At 39.6% G+C, this 16,782-nt stretch overlaps 1 protein-coding gene across 1 annotated transcript in view; it reads left to right on the plus strand.

The window, feature by feature from the left end:
* Positions 1 to 16,782, plus strand: part of b3gat1b (beta-1,3-glucuronyltransferase 1 (glucuronosyltransferase P) b) — a 27,147-nt gene continuing 10,365 nt past the window's right edge. The window contains exon 1 of the mRNA XM_026329302.1: positions 1 to 335. The gene's annotated coding sequence lies outside the window, so the exon portion shown is untranslated. The remainder of the gene's footprint in view (positions 336 to 16,782) is intronic.

Below are 16,782 nucleotides of genomic sequence, written 5' to 3' on the forward strand. Positions count from 1 at the left end.
TGAGAGCTAAACAGGGGTAGAAAAAAGGTAAAATAGCATAGAGAAAGAGTGACAGAGAAAGGAAGAGCGAAGGGAGGAGAGTAGAACACAAGGAGGGAGGGTTCACTGCCATAAGCTGCCCTCTCTTCTACCACATCTCAGTCTGTGAGCACTGGAGCGCATTCACGACATGTACACCTGTAAGCCCTTTTCATTCATTCAGGGATGCAGCATTCGCGTACAAATGGTCACAATGCAAGGAGTGTTTTAAATCTATTTTGAGCTTGAGTTTCAGCTTGGAGCCAGTGGAGACATGCAGGGATGTGGATGCTGAGATGCCCCAGTCTGCGATTAAGGTCTGTGTTTTTTCCTCTTTCTGTCAGCCTTTTGAAGTATGCCAGATCAACAGGCAGAACATGCTTTCTGACTGTTAATGGATAATTAGTTCTTGCTTTTTTGGCTCTAGTACTCATTCAACAAGACACAATACAGCTGAGATTCATTTGTCAGACCCTCTGGTATCTATCTGCCTCAACTAGTGACAACTTTAATGTTGATACAAGTGATTTGAAGAACACTGTAGAGAATCATGGCTACTTTAGAGTGCAGATATGTTGAGGATGATTGTTCATTTCTTAGTTCCTTTGTTCGTTGTTTTTGATACGATTTGTGAAATACTCTCATTACAGTAACATTGCAGCCATGTAACTGTAAAACCTTAGTCATATGGGGCTGTACATTTTCAGCACTACTGAAATGCAAATCTTTTACATGGGATTATCTTCAAAAGATATTTCTGGCATCTTGCTGCCAGTTCTCTGAAATGACACAGTGACACTAATGAAGTTGAAGTTTAATTTATAAAAAGTACTGTATGCTGTTACTGCTTTGCATCTGTTTTAAACAAAAGCGTACAATAATTTAGACAGAATCAGAATAAGCCATAGAACTCTATTGTCCAACCAGGGTTTGTCAATTAAAAACACAGAACAGAGAAAAAAATAATAAACTACTTACATCACAATTCAGTAACATCTTTTCAGTCCACCATAACCCAAAACGAAGGGATCATTTCTATCCTAATAAAAAAAATATCACCTTTACCCACAATACCACCATTCAAAGTGCCCAGTTATAATTGGAGGAGACTTTAATACAGTAATCAAACCATCAAGAGACAGAAGTAATATCTCAACCACCAATCAAACCAGACATCCATTGAAACCATAAAACAGTTTACGAGTGAGCAGATAGTTGGCGGCTACAAAACCCAACCTCAAGATAATACTCATTCCATTCCCAGGTCCATAATTCATATTCACGCATAAACCTTTTCCTTATCAGTAACTCCATCATGTCCAATATCTCAAACATCATAATTCACCCCATCATCATCAGCGATCATGCCCCAATATTATTTACATGGAACACAATAATAAACCCACCAGATGGCGCTTCAACATATCTCTTCTCAAAGACCCAGAATTTAATAGTCTTATCAAAAAAGTGTGGATATCCTTTCTAGAAATAAATGATTCCCTAAAGTCATCTCCATCACTTCTATGGCAAATGGGAAAAAACGTTCTTAGAGGTATCATCATTTCAGTCTCGACACAAAAAAGAACAACAAAAACCGACTGAATTGGAACAAAAAATAAATAACAATAATAATTGGAAACCACGAATGCAAATAATTCCACAGGAAAAAACAGAACAAATTAAACAATATTATGAATAATAAAATTCAATTCATGATATATAGACTTTGTCTGGCTAAGCAAATCAAACAGAATCAGGAAAAAACAACAATTGCTAGCATCAAGGGAAGCCAACACAATCACCAGAGGAGATTAATACCATTTTTAAAGACTTTTATGTAACCTTATATTTATCAGAAAATGACACAAACCACCTGGCCATGAACACATTTGTAAACATCGGTCCACCAAAACTCACAAAGGACCAAATCACCAATAATAGACAAAGAACTCCACACAACTAACTTGTCTGCTGAGTTCTATAAACATTTTTGGACCATACTTGCACCTCTCCCTGTATAATAATAATACAATAAGACTTTCTTTCTTTTCCTTTCGGCTGCTCCCTTCAGGGGTCACCACAGCGAATCATCTGCCTCCATTTAACCCTATCCTCTGTATCCTCCTCACCCACACCAACTATCCTCATGTCCTCCTTCACTACATCCAAGAACCTCCTCTTTGGTCTTCCTCTAGGCCTCCTTCCTGGCAGCTCTAACCTCAGCATCCTTTTACCAATGTATTCACTGTCCCTCCTCTGAACATGTCCAAACCATCTCAATCTGGCTTCCCTGGCTTTTTCTCCAAAACATCTAACATGAGTTGTCCCTCTGATGTGCTCATTCCTGATCCTATCCATCCTCATCACTCCCAGAGAGAACCTCAACATCTTCAGCTCTGCTACCTCCAGCTCTGCCTCCTGTCTTTGTCTCAGTGCCACTGTCTCTAAACCAGACAACATTGCTGGTCTCACCACTGTCTTGTCCACCTTTCCTTTCACTCTTGCTGACACTCTTTTGTCACACATCACACCTGACACTTTCCTCCACCCGTTCCAACCTGCTTGCACACGTCTCTTCACCTCTTTTCCACACTCTCCGCTGCTCTGGACTGTTGACCCCAGGTACTTAAAATCCTCCACCTTCTTCACCTCTACTCCCTGTAACCTCACCGTTCTACTTGAGTCCCTCTCATTTAGACACATGTACTCTGTTTTACTGCAGCTCAGCTTCATTCCTCTCCTTTCCAGAGCAAACCTCCACCTCTCTAGATTTTCCTCCACCTGCTCCCTGCACTCCCTACAGATGACAATCTGAGTGAAGTGGTACAATCTGCAAACATCATGGTCCACAGAGATTCCTGTCTAACCTCATCTGTCAGCCTGTCCATGACCACAGCAAACAAGAATGGGCTCAAAGCCGATCCTTGGTGCAGTCCCACTTCCACCTTGAACTCTTCTGTCACACCTACAGCACATCTCATATGCTTTTTCCAAATCTACAAAGACACAATGCAGCTCCTTCTGGCCTTCACTGTACTTCTCCATCAGCATTCTCAAAGCAAATATTGCATCTGTGGTACTCTTTCTTGGCATGAAACCTTATTGCTGCTCACAAACCTGACCTCAGCCTAGTCTCCACTACTCTTTCCCATAACTTCATTGTGTGACTCATCAGCTTTATTCCTCTGTAGTTTCCACAACTCTGCACGTCTCCCTTGTTCTTAAAGATGGGCACCAGTACACTTCTCCTCCATTCCTCAGGCATCCTCTCACTCTCCAAGATCTTGTTAAGTGGCCCAGTCAAAAACTCTACTGCCACCTCTCCTAAACACTTCCATACCTCCACAGGTATGTCGTCAGGACCAATTGCCTCTCCTCACTTCATCCTTACTGATCTTTGCTACTTCCTGCTCCACAACAGTCACCTCTTCTACTCTGTGCTCTCTAACATTTTCCTCATTCATCAACTCTTCAAAGTATTCCTTCCATCTTTCCATCACACTTGTGGCACCTGTCAACACATTTCCATCCATGTCCTTAATCACCCTAACCTGCTGCACATCCTTCCCATCTCTGTCTCTCTGCCTCGCCAACCTGTGAAAATCCACCTCTCCCTCCGTAGTGTCCAACCTATCATATAAATCCTCATACACCCTTTGCCACCTCTACCTTCACTTTACGCTGCATCTCCCTGTACTCCTGTCTGTTCTCTTATGTCCTCTCAGTGTCCCACTTCTTCTTAGCTAACCTTTTCCTCTTAACACACTCCTGAACTTCCTCATTCCACCAAGTCTCCTTATCTGCTTTCCTCTTTCCAGATGACACTCCAAGTACCCTCCTACCTGTCTCCCTGATCACTTTAGCTGTAGCTGTCCAGTCATCTGAAAGAACCTCCTGACCCACAAGAGCCTGTTTCAGCTCCTCCCTGAAAGCCACACAACACTCTTCCTTTTTCAACTTCCACCACTTGGTCCTCTGCTCTGCCCTTGTCCTCTTTGTCTTCCTCACCACCAGAGTCATCGCACACACCACCATCCTATGCTGTCTGACCACACTCTCCCCAACCACTACTTTGCACTGATCTCTTTCAGGTTGAAACATCTGCATAAGATCTAATCAACTTGCGTGCTCCTGCCTCCACTCTTATATGTCACCCTATGCCCCTCCCTTTTCTGGAAAAATGTGTTCACTACATCCATTTTCATCCTTTTTGAGAAGTCTACCACCATCTGTCCTTCTGCATTCCTGTCCTGCATACCAAGCTTACCCATCACTTCCTCATCACCTCTGTTTCCCTCACCAACATGTCCGTTGAAGTCTGGCCCAATCACTCTTCTCTCACCACTAGGGATACCCTGAATCACCTCATCCATCTCCTTCCAGAATTTCTCCTTCTCTTCTAACTCACATCCTACCTGTGGGGCATAACCACTGACAACATTCAATATCACACCTTCAACTTCCAGCTTCAGACTCATCACCCTATCTGACACTCTCTTCACCTCCAGAACATTCCTAGCAAAATCCTCCTTCAGGATAACTCCTACTCCATTCCTCTTTCCGTACACACCATGATAAAACAGCTTGAACCCTGCCCCTAATCTATAGGCCTTGCTACCTTTCCACCTGGTCTCCTGAACACAAAAGATATCCACCTTTCTTCTCTCCATCATATCAGCCAACTCTCTAGTTTTCCCTGACAAAGTCCCTACATTCAATGTCCCTACTCCTGCCCTTCCTCTTCTCTTTTTGCCTACGAACATGCCTTCCTCCTCTCCTTTAACCAACAGTAGTCCAATTTCCACGGGCACCCTGTAGGTCAACAGCACCAATGGCGGCCGTTGTTAACCCAGGCCGCGACTGATCCAGTATGGAAGTCGTATTAGTGATTCGCATGTTTTATTTGGCTTAAATTTTATGTCGGATGCCCTTCCTGACACAACCCTCTGCATTTACCCGGACTTGGGACCAGTACATGAAGACACTGGATTGTACCCTCTGTGGTTGCATTAATAATAATAATACAATAAGACTCATTATTAAAATAGAACAAACATCAAAATTACCCACCCACATGAACAGTGTAATAATAACACTTATTTTAAAGCCCAATGATAACCCAAAATTACCATCAAGTTACTGCTCCACCTCCCTCATCAATGTAGACCTCAAAATCTTGTCTCAAAAACAAAAGAACTATCCCACCATAAAAAAAAGGCGTACCATGCATAATATACACAGATCAAACAGGTTTTATTAAAGGTAGACACTCATAAAACAACACATGCAGACTGTTCAACATAAGTGAATATTCATCATTACAACAAAAGCAAACTATAATATTTTCACTAGATGCAGATAAAGCCTTTGACAGAGAAAACTGGTCATTTCTAACAACTACAGAAATTTAGCTTTGAGGAATCATTTATCAATTGGATTCACATCTTACACACCCGACCCACAGCCACAGTACTAAGCAATGGACTAATATCATAGCCATTCACACTGCACAGGGTGACGAGACAAGGATACCCACTCTCTCCATCCCAATTCACCATCTTTGTAGAACCACTCGCTACAGCTATCTACCAGAACCCTAAGATAATACAGACATTCACTGCCCATCACAAGATCCGTCTATAGGCTGATGATATACTGCTTTATTTGCAACAGCCATATACAGCCCTAACAGATACAATTAAACATATAAAAACATATTCAAATATTTCCAATTACTCAATCAACTTTCATCAATCCATAATCCTCCCAGTACAGAAAAACTGTTGGGATATGGCAGCCCATGCAACACCTACTCCTTTATGGACTAATCATTTCACATACCTGGACATTAACATTTCCTCCAGGCTGTCAGAGCTGTTTAGTCTCGCTTCTATTTATTCCCATATAACCTAGTTATCTCTTATGGTCAGAATAGCAACAATAAAAATCTCAATACTTCCAAAAATCAGCTACCTCCTCTCCATGATCCCAGCCCCACCCAAGTCCTCCTGATTCAAATCCACTGATTCAATAATGTCGCAATGTTATTGGACAAATCAAACACAGAGAATAAAATTAATAAACTTACAAAAGTCCAAATCACAAGTAGGCCATTTGAGGCCTTGTTATTATAATCCCATTTCTTCTTCCTACATATAGACCAATTATGATGTTATTGTTACTATTATTATTAAGATCTCTCTTCTTCTTCCTCTTCTTCCACTTTCCCTTAGTAAACCAAACCAAATATTTTTAATATAGCTGAAGAGGAATAACAAAAAAGAGAAAAAAAAAAACTCTATGTGGATGGTGAAACATCTCACCCCACATTAGCATTATTATTATTATTATTCACACTAATTCAACATTCTTTGATTTTGCTGTTGTTTAGTTTAATACTCTTTTGTTCCCCCCATCTACGTCTACATCTGCACACACACACACACACACACAGATTCACCAGCAATGCCCATATACATATGCTGCTTTCAGCCCCATATAAACTGCTGTAAATCAGTGTAAGGGTTATTGATCCAAACTAGTTGAACTAGAGTGATATGTAAATAGATTTTTGTATCCGCAATGTTGATTAAACATCAATGAGAATGTTTTTTGTTTTTGTTTTATTTTTAACTTTTTTTTTTTGTTTGTTTGCAAAGTACTATTCGGCATTCAAAAAGTTTATGGTCTTCTTTTTAGTTCTTTTTGAAAAGCTCCTTGAGTATCACTTATTACTTAGTGAAGTAAAAAAAACACTGGTTACCCCCAGTATATTTTTCTGTCACCAGAAAGAGTTTTTTCTCATTAAAATGTGTCAATTGAAAGTGTGCAATATTGCACATATGGTTTTTCACACTTTACCAAGCCACAAGTTCTTTTTGTGTAGAGTCCTGCAAGTAAAGGGAAAAAACTCTTTTATCTGTTTCCAGTGTATAATATGAACATATGCTGCCTCAGTCACCTCAGTCTTATTTAATACGTAGTTGTCTTATGAAGTTGTAATAAACATTTAACTTTCCAATGTGCTATCAGCTCAGGCGGCCGTTTAGCAACAACTTGCTGGCAAACGCTTTTTGATGAAATATTTTGACCTAGAATTAAGGCCTGCTTAGAAATTCCTGAAAGGGATGTTTCATAGAAAATATGAAATCCTTTACCAACAATTTTGATTCTGCATCACTTCCTTTTCAATCTGCGTTAAGCGCATGTCAGCAAAATTACGAGTAGCTTACAATATGCTCTGAACCAGCTCTACAGGCTTGTAATTTTTTTATCTGCATACTCTGCTATGATCTTGATGTACATTACAAAAAAAAAGGCTTGGAGGCAGATCGTCTGAGGTTGTTTTTGCCCACTTGAAAGCTAGTTCAGATCAGAGGCAAATCTTCACTTCAAGCAGTGGGAAAGCTGCTTGAACAGATCAGTAGACTTTCACCAAACCAGTCTCCTATGACACAGGATGCTGTCTCCTTTGAAGTTGAACTGAACTTTTCATCTGAGCCATCACCGAGTCAAGATTCAGTCAAGTTTATTTTAACCCCCGATGTAAAATAACATTTAGGCTCTGGTCTAACGGTGTCATTAATACTGGTGGAACATAATGCTCCACTGGTGGAGTGTTCCCTGAGCAATAACTGCATGTTAGAAATCTTTGTGGTCTAGATACTACTATAACATGGAATTTCCATTTGGACCCCTATGTGTTTTCTCTTTCCCATCCCATGTGCTGAAACTCTTCTTTATTCCAGTAAGCTGCACCTGAATAATTCTTTTTAATGGTAAGGTAGTAAGTACTGTGAAAGTCAAGGCTAACAAAATGGATTAAACAGATTATATATTTGTATTTTAAACAAACAAGTGGTGTGGTTCTAGGGATGTCAGTCTGATGGTGAATCGGTGGTCCAGACTTAGATATCAATTGGATAGATTGATAGGAGCTTCACATTTGTGGTTTTAAATGAAATGTCTAAAGAACTATTGGATCATGCATTCATGGTCCCCTCAAGATGGAATTTAATCATTTTTATCAATCCCATGAATTTTAAATTTCTGTGTGTCCAGTTGTTTGGTTTATGGCTAAATACCTGCAAAACTAATGACATTCTCATTAACTGTGCTTTGAGTGAAGTGGTATTTAGCAAATGTTGGCATACTAAAGCCAGATTCATACTGCATGTATGCAAATATGTGCTGGAGACAGTCACAGAGTTGTTGCATTTATATTTGTGTGAACATTAATGTGTCATTTGAACTAGACTTCCGTCTCCCAAGTAGGATCAATCAATCCACGAGAAGGATGTTCAGCAGAGTTAAGTTTTCGAGATGCATGAGCCTTCAGTCTCATATCCATGAGTTGCTTATTAGCTAAATTAATCCACTGGGCCACTATAGCATCTTGCCAGACAATGTTGCGTTATGAGCCAGCAAAATTTTGCAAGAGTCAACTTTTTTTACATACACCCTGTCACGTCTCATTGACCAGTCTCATTCAAATGAATGGATGGTCTGCATTTTTTGTTTGTTTGTTTTGGGGGGTTTTTCACACAGCGCTGAACATCATCTCAAAGAACTATTTCACAGATTGAAAGGCCGAACTTTGTTCTTCAGCCAAGTTCACTGAAACAGTTTGAACCGACTTGCTCCTAGATTACCTGTGTTGTGTCCTGTTGTGTATGAAATGTCACTCATACTGTAGTTAAAGCAAAATGTGAAAGTTAAGCTCAGTCTGTAAATTCTGCACACATTGTACTCTGTAGGCAAATTGTGGAATTCAGTGAAGACAAACAACTACATTTTAGCAGCTGTTTTGCTCATCATATGATTCTTATCCTACTCCCAATTATTCTAGTCTTACACTGGAATTTGGGCTAAATTTCCATCTGGATTGAAGCATTCTTGTATGGCTGTGACTCAGTTGTACCAAGGAGAAGGAGATACAGATACAGTAGGCCTACTCCGCAGCAGATTCCTGATGAACTAACAAATTTCACACTTTTCTTGAACTGAGTCAAGAAGAACACTGGAACACTGCCTGAATGTGAGTGAATGCTGTGTCTACAGTAAACAGTAAACCAATGAGCAGGCTAATGTGTGTTTTAGTGTAATGGTGCAGGTTGTATATGTTCTAATAAGCTGCTCTGGCAGTGTGAATTACAGCTGACTCAAGGATGTTCCTGATTGTTGTTACTGATTGTGTTTGTGGCTGATTAGTTTGAATGAAGTTTTAGTTGAGCTGAAAGATAAAATGACCTCTATGAGATTTTCAATTAAATAGAGTAAATGGTAATTTAGATTTAGCAAGTGGATTGTGTGCACATATGAATATGCAGCTCTTTTTCAATTTTCTGACCCTGGATTGTACAGAACAAAACTCGCCACATTTCTTCAAAATGTAGAGACAACAGTAGTTTGATGTCACTTCAAGGGAAAATGAGAAGCGACTCCATTAGCTGCGACTACTTACGCAATATTGTTGTTTCTTGCTTTGAGAGCTGATTGCCATTTGCCTTGGGCTGCTGATTTAAATTTCTACCATAATAATCTACCAGATACAACATGGTCATATAGGCATCTTAACATAATTATTAATTTGATTATGGTCAAATTTAAATTAATGAAATTTGACGCATGCTGATTGCCTCACGGGAAACAAGGACATAATTATTCATTCAATCAACAAATGTAGTATGCAAAATAGCAAGAAAATAGGAATATTAACTGAGGCAGTAGTTTGATGAAATTAGTGCATATAGTGAATAAATTATAGATGCCTATAACCAAAGCTGGATGAAAACAGAAAGAAACAGTATCCATGATGATTTATGGGGTGTACTGAATTATTTTTGGCTTCTGTGCAGTTATTAGAGTTTGATAGAAGTTAGTAAGTAAATTTGACATAAAGTTTATAACACTGAATTAGTCTTCAGTGAAGCATGAAACAAACAACAAAGTGAAACAACTTTGACAGTGAAAGTGGATTTTTATTACAGTGTTACTGGACTATTCATGCAAGAGAGTCAGAGCGGTTCAGTGTGACTGAGTTTTGACTTTGTATCTGCATAAATGTCAGTGAGCCGAATTTGATTTGGCCCTATGATTTTACTGGCAGGACAAGGCTGAATTTCTTTCTGCTACCTAAGGAAATCTAACAGCAATCAAATTGTATGTCAAAAGTTTACATAAATAACTATAAAATACAGTTAAGACTGTCAAGGGACAAATTAGTAAGGAGGATAGAATGTAATATGTAAGGATATACCATTGTCTCCTTCCTACCAATACAGATACAGATTCTGTACTGATAGGAAGATTCTCTTTCTGCTTTCTGGTTTGTGGTGCCACATGCAAGCATGTAAATTAAATCCATTATCTGTCATGTCAGCTGTGAATATGAATGGAGCTATAGTATGTAAATAGCAGTGTAATAAATACAGTGGCTTCAGTGTCCAGCTGATATATATATATAGGGCCGATTGCACAAGTCTCCATCAAGTGCGGCATCATCAGATGAAGAAGTCGTCAGCTAAATGGGAAGAACAAGGTCCCAGCCATCAACACCTACACCCTGCTGGCAGTGTTGCCAACTTAACGATTTTGTTTCTAGATTTAGCAACTTTTCAGAATACCCTAGCAACCTTTTTTTCAAAAAGCACCTAGCAACAAATTTAGCAATTTTTAAAATTTATTTGGCTACTTTTAGCAACTTTTGAAAAGTGACTCAAATCTAAAGAGCAGTAGTGACTGCAGACTTAACTCAATTCATAAATCCTTAAGATCGCTGTAGAAACACAAACTGCAAGACTAAAGACAAAGAGTGCAGGGGCAGAGCTACATAAGGTCTAAATAGCCGGGAACAGAAGCTGGAGCAGCAGCAAAAGCTATTGGCTGGGTGCAGCAGCAGTAGCACACATTTCACATTTTTAGAAAAATAATTAAAATGACAGTCACAGTAAAAACTCAGTGAATGTAGCTGTTCATGAATTTTTGATCTGGATATATATCTATCAATATGTCTCAATCAAAACTGTACAGCCAGAAATACAGAAAAGAGTGGGAGTCTGTACCCACATTTCTTGGGCTGGTTGAATTGGAGGCGGGCGATGCCAAATCAATAGCAAAGGCAATAGTTGGGTTTCTCAAAAAGTGTAACCTTAAAAAAGAGAACCTTCTGGGTATTGGCACTGATAATGCCTCTGTGATGACTGGGGTGCACAATGTAGTCCACAAGATTTTAAAAGAAGAATGTGCTTTGCCCTATTTGGTACTCATTTGCTGTGTGTGCCATTCTTTACAACTGGCTGTCAGTGCAGCATCCAAAGAAACCATCCCTAGATGTGTTGAATACTTAATTAGGGAAACCAATAATTGGTTTTCGAGTTCCCCAAAATGGAGAGAGGCATACAAAGCAGTGTATGCCACCATTAATTATGGTCAGAAACCCCTGCAGATCACCAAAGTGTGTGCCACGCATTGACTATCCATTGATTTATACTGGACAAATGGGAAGAACTCCACTTTGAGTTGACCAAGGCCAGTGAGCATTGCTATATGGCAGATGTGCTCCATGCCATGTACATGGACAAGAACAACTAAGTCTACCTTACATTTTTAAAATCAATCCTATCTGAACTACAAGTTGTAGTGACATCATTTGAGGGTGAACATACAGATCCTGTCAAGCCTTTGGACAATCTGCTTAACCTCTTATCAGTTTGCAGCAGAGGAGTCAACCCTATGGCAAAGATTGATGTCCTGAAGGATGCCATTGAAGGTCATCTCAGTCCAGAACCATATCTTGGGAACCTTTTTGAAAGCACAATGTCACAACTCAGTCGTGGATGAAGACGAACTCAGATGATGAAAAGGTCATTTGGAGACGATGCATCGACTATGTTGTTGCTCTAAGCAAGGAGCTGCAAGCAAGGCTCCCAGACAATCTCGAAATCTTATGAAACATGTCTCTGTTCAGTGTTAAGGAAACATTGAAGCACAATAAAAGCAACACTGAACCACTGCACACTCTTAACTTAAGAGTGTGCTGCACTACAGATGCCCTCTTCAAGAAAGGACAGAGCAGACTGTTCTTCCTCAGGAGACTCTGTTCCTTTGGTGTGTGCAACAAGCTACTGAAGATGTTCTATCAGCCTGTAGTAGTGAGTGCACTGTTCTTTGCAGTTGTGTGCTGAGGAGGTGGCATCAAGGCTGGTGAGACCAACACACTAAACAAGTTGATCAGGAAGGCAAAATCTGTTGTTGGACTGGAACTGGACAGTCTGGAGGCTGTGGCAGAGAGGAGGATGGTGGACAAAATCAACTCCATACCGGACAATCCTGCCCACCCACTTCATGAGGAACTGTGGAGAATGGGAGGTTCATTCAGCCACAGACTAATTCCTCCTAAAGCCAAACTGAGAGATTCAGGAAGTCTTTTGTGTCCACAGCCGTAAGACTCTATAATTCCACAATATAAACAATAACGCACACACGCAGACGCACACACAAACACATGCATGTACAGACACCCCCCCCCAATTAAATAATTAGTTAATTACTTTATTCCTTTATTAACTTTACTTTATGAATTACTAATCAATATAATTATAATATAATAATAATAAATATTAAATATTAAAAATATTATATTAAATATTATAATAATCGTTTTAAAAAATAGACTACATAAACTGTGATTGTTCAAAAGAGTGTAACTATTCAATATCAGTTATATTTAAAAATAAAAATATCTGCTCAAAAAGGTCTTGTGCTTGTATTACTTTTACAAATAGCCTACTATATATAACTTTTTCCAAACAAATCTAAATTAACATATTTCAAATACTGTTTTTGCTGAGATGGCCAGTTAATTTGAGAAAACTCATTGTGTATTCTGTATATCACATAAAAATACAATTTTGCGTTGCAATTACGTAATGACGTCATCGCACAGTGATGTCACAGCGTCATTTAGCAACTTTTAGCAACAAATCGTTCTGCCTGTAGCAACTTCCTCTAAAACTTAGTTGGCACCAGTGCCTGCTGGTCATCAGATACCCCGCTGGTAACAGAACAGAAGCCCGAGGAGGAAAGAGAGGAGCAAGAACTATCATGGCAGGACAAACCTCTGCACGGTATGTTCCACCGACAGAAGAAGTGGCTGATATCAAAAAGTCCTACCAGAGGCTGGAAAACGTTGGACTGAAGGACAGCACAGAGGCTGTAATCATAGCAGCACAAGATAAATAGAGGCTGGGGTCTACCACACCAGACAGGACCCCATGTGCAGGAAGTGCAAAAATGCCCCTGAGACAATCCAGCTTATAACAGCAGGTTGTAAGATGCTAGCAGGCAGGGCATACATGGAACGCCATAACCAAATGGCCGGCATAGTGTACAGGAACATCTATGCTGAGTATGGGCTGGAGGTCACAAGGTCAAAATGGGACACACCTCCACAGGTGGTGGAGAATGACCGAGCTAAGATCCTGTGGGACTTCCAGATACAGACCGACAAACAGGTGATGGCTAACCAACCGGACATAGTAGTGGTGGACAAACAGCAGAAGAAAGCCGTAGTGGTAGATGTAGCAATCCCAAGTGACAGCAACATCAGAAAGAAGGAACATGAGAAGCTGGAGAAATACCAAGGGCTTAAAGAAGAGCTAGAAAAGATGTGGAAGGTGAAGGCAACAGTGGTCCCCGTGGTAATTGGCACCCTCAGGGCTGAGATAAAGGGCAGGCAGCTTTGAGGCCTTGCTCAGTCCAGACACAAATAGACAAACATTGTCATGTTACACCTCACTTTTGCATGTGTATGCAACCAATAAAAACTATAAAAGTAATAGTGTGAGGGTTAGCACTGTTGCCTCACAGCAAGAAGGTTCCTGGTTTGAAACCCATCAGGGACCTTTCTGTGTGGAGTTTGCATGTTCTCCCTGTGCTTGTGTGGGTTTTCTCCAGGTACTCTGGTTTCCTCCCACAGTCCAAAAACATGCACGTTAGGTTGATTGGTGACTCTAAATTGCCCATAGGAGTGAGTGTGAGTGTGTGAGGTTGTTTGTCTCTATGTGGCCCTGTGATGGACTGGTGACCTGTCCAGGGTGTACCCCTGCCTTTCACCCAAAGAGAGCTGGGATAGGCTCCAGCAGATCCCTGTGACCCTGGTTAGGAATAATTGGGTATAGATGATGGATGGATGGATAATAATAATGCAAACTGTGCTGGAAGTGGGAACATTTCCCTTGGATTGGAGCTGAAATGCGTCATTGGCATGGTGTTATCTGGTGCTCATTAAGCCTTTCACTGAAATGTTAGACTTCACACTGCCTGTACTTGTAAACATCTTCACAGTAGAAAGCTGTAATTGCAAACACCCACATATTAAATTATTAAACTATCTCTCACTTTTAATAACACAATTTTTATGAGGACATTCTTCCTTTAGGGTTAATTGCAGTTATTTTTTAAAAGTTTGGCTTTGCCTCTACCCATGTTTTATCCATAAGCCATGAGAGTAAATGTGAAAAGCCATTATCACATTTACTGATGTAGGTTTAACCTTAGTAATTTCATATCTGCTTGTCAGTGCTAAGTGCATGAAGACTACTGATAACAAATTAAAACAGATTCATTCTGGAGCATCCTCTTGACAAATGAGGACATGCTTGAAATACAAACTGATCTTAAGCAGTAAATGTGTGTGTGTGTGTGTGTGTGTGTGTGTGTGCTACATGCTACCCAGTGTACTGTTGTTTCTTTACCTTGACACTACCTTGACCGTGCTGCCTCAAAACACAGGAGTGTTTACAAATATGAGCTACTCTTCTGTGAGCATTTCATATTTGATTGACAAGTCAAATAAATAATAATTTAGACATGAGAAAATGGCAACCTGCCAACACACTTGTACTTCTAGATGGTGCAATGGGAGGAGCACTCAGTTTTGCTGGGTGCCAAACAACACACATGCTGGGGATGAGAACATCATTTACAGGATTCTGTATTCTTTACCTTCAGCAATAAATATCTGTGGAAATATGGGTCTTTCAGTCGAATGTGTTAGACTGAAATTCTTTGTTGTCTTGCACCATCATCAAATCAAACCTTAATTTTAAATTTGTCCAGTTCTTTAGTGTATGACCAGACCCTGCAAAACTACTTTCTCATCCGCTGAAGTTATAGTTTGTGCTTAATGCTAATTAGCTCAAAATTAGAATGTCTCAAAATGTTCCACCCAACTTCATATAATACTGAAGGCATTTTAAATTAGCAGCTGTTTTGCACCATGTTTGTACAAGAAAGCTGTAAAATGGGAACTTTATTTAATGTAAATATAACAAAACTGAAAGGTGAAAATTTAAAGTCAGCATCCACACTAATAAGTGCACATGCATTATCCTAACTACTCAATTTGTAGTTTTAAATTAACTGCTTTTAGCACAATTAAGATGAATATAATCTAATACTCTCTCAGGCGAATACAATATTGCAAACTAATATAGGCAATTTCAATTAAAAATGTGCATTTCCATACCAAAATACTTTATTTTTTATGGTATTGACAATAATATCACTGGAGCCTATCCCAGCTCTCTTTGGGTGAAAGGCAGGGGTCCACCCTGGACAGGTCACCAGTCCATCACAGGGCCACATAGAGACAAACAACCTCACACACTCACACTCACTCCTATGGGCAATTTAGAATCCCTGTGACCCTGGTTAAGGAATAAGCGGGTATAGAAAATGGATGGATGGATGGAAATGACAATTCTTTGGTCTTACTTGCTTTAAATTGCTGCTATGATATAATTTGCTAATAATTTAGCAAATAAATAAAGACTTGTTCAATGAAAGAAAGGCAAATTTACAACACACATTGCATTTCAAACATTAAGTGGAAAGGTTAGTTTGTACTGTAGTACATTTACATTTACATATAGTGACTGTATTCTCATCTAGAGAAACACCTCAAGCCATCCTCAGAGACAGATGACAGCAACAGTAAAATGTTTAAGGGCGTATTTAAATATGTGGATATATTTGGCTTTACAGCTGGAAGGGCTACATTGAACTAAATCTTAGGTAATGTGAGGAGAGCATGTGGAGTCAGTGACTAATTCAGCATCAAAGGACCAGCTGTATAAGTGTCACCTGATGATCATTAGTTAAAATGGCGGCAGCTGGCTGTGTTTATTCCTTCCTAAAATTACTGGAATAGTTTGATTTAGATTTTCTTCATGGTGGGTGATCCTTTTAGGAAATCATGTTTGAAAATATAATCAGGTTCAATATTTGAAACACTTGCTGCATTGATAAGTGTTGAGAAACTGTTGAGTTATTAATGAAAATAGATATTTTCCATGACAGACATATTTACTTGTCAAACAAAGGCTTAACTAATAACATGAATTCCACTGAGGAGTGCTACTGTAGCTCTAGGGCCCTGAGATTTTTCATGCTGGCTCACTGGCAAGGGTTTAATATGACACTCAAAAAGCAACTGAGCATCATTAATCCTGTTAGTAATGCTACATTTCTGCAATTTTGGTGGTGCAACGACAAGTCAAGTCTGCCATGAGAAGCATCAGCAATGAAAGTACTTTCACACAAAACATGTCTCTCACAGTAATACAGTAGGTGCAGTTTCAACTGACCTAATCTTCCGAAAGCTTGAAAGGTCAGTCACTCATTTCAGTCAGCTGCTATAAGCAGCACTTTGTCACATGCCAAAAGATTACCACCCTCCATAATTACTGATGTTTGTTGTGC

Source organism: Mastacembelus armatus, chromosome 14 (assembly GCF_900324485.2).
Source record: "Mastacembelus armatus chromosome 14, fMasArm1.2, whole genome shotgun sequence".
Taxonomy (NCBI): domain Eukaryota; kingdom Metazoa; phylum Chordata; class Actinopteri; order Synbranchiformes; family Mastacembelidae; genus Mastacembelus; species Mastacembelus armatus.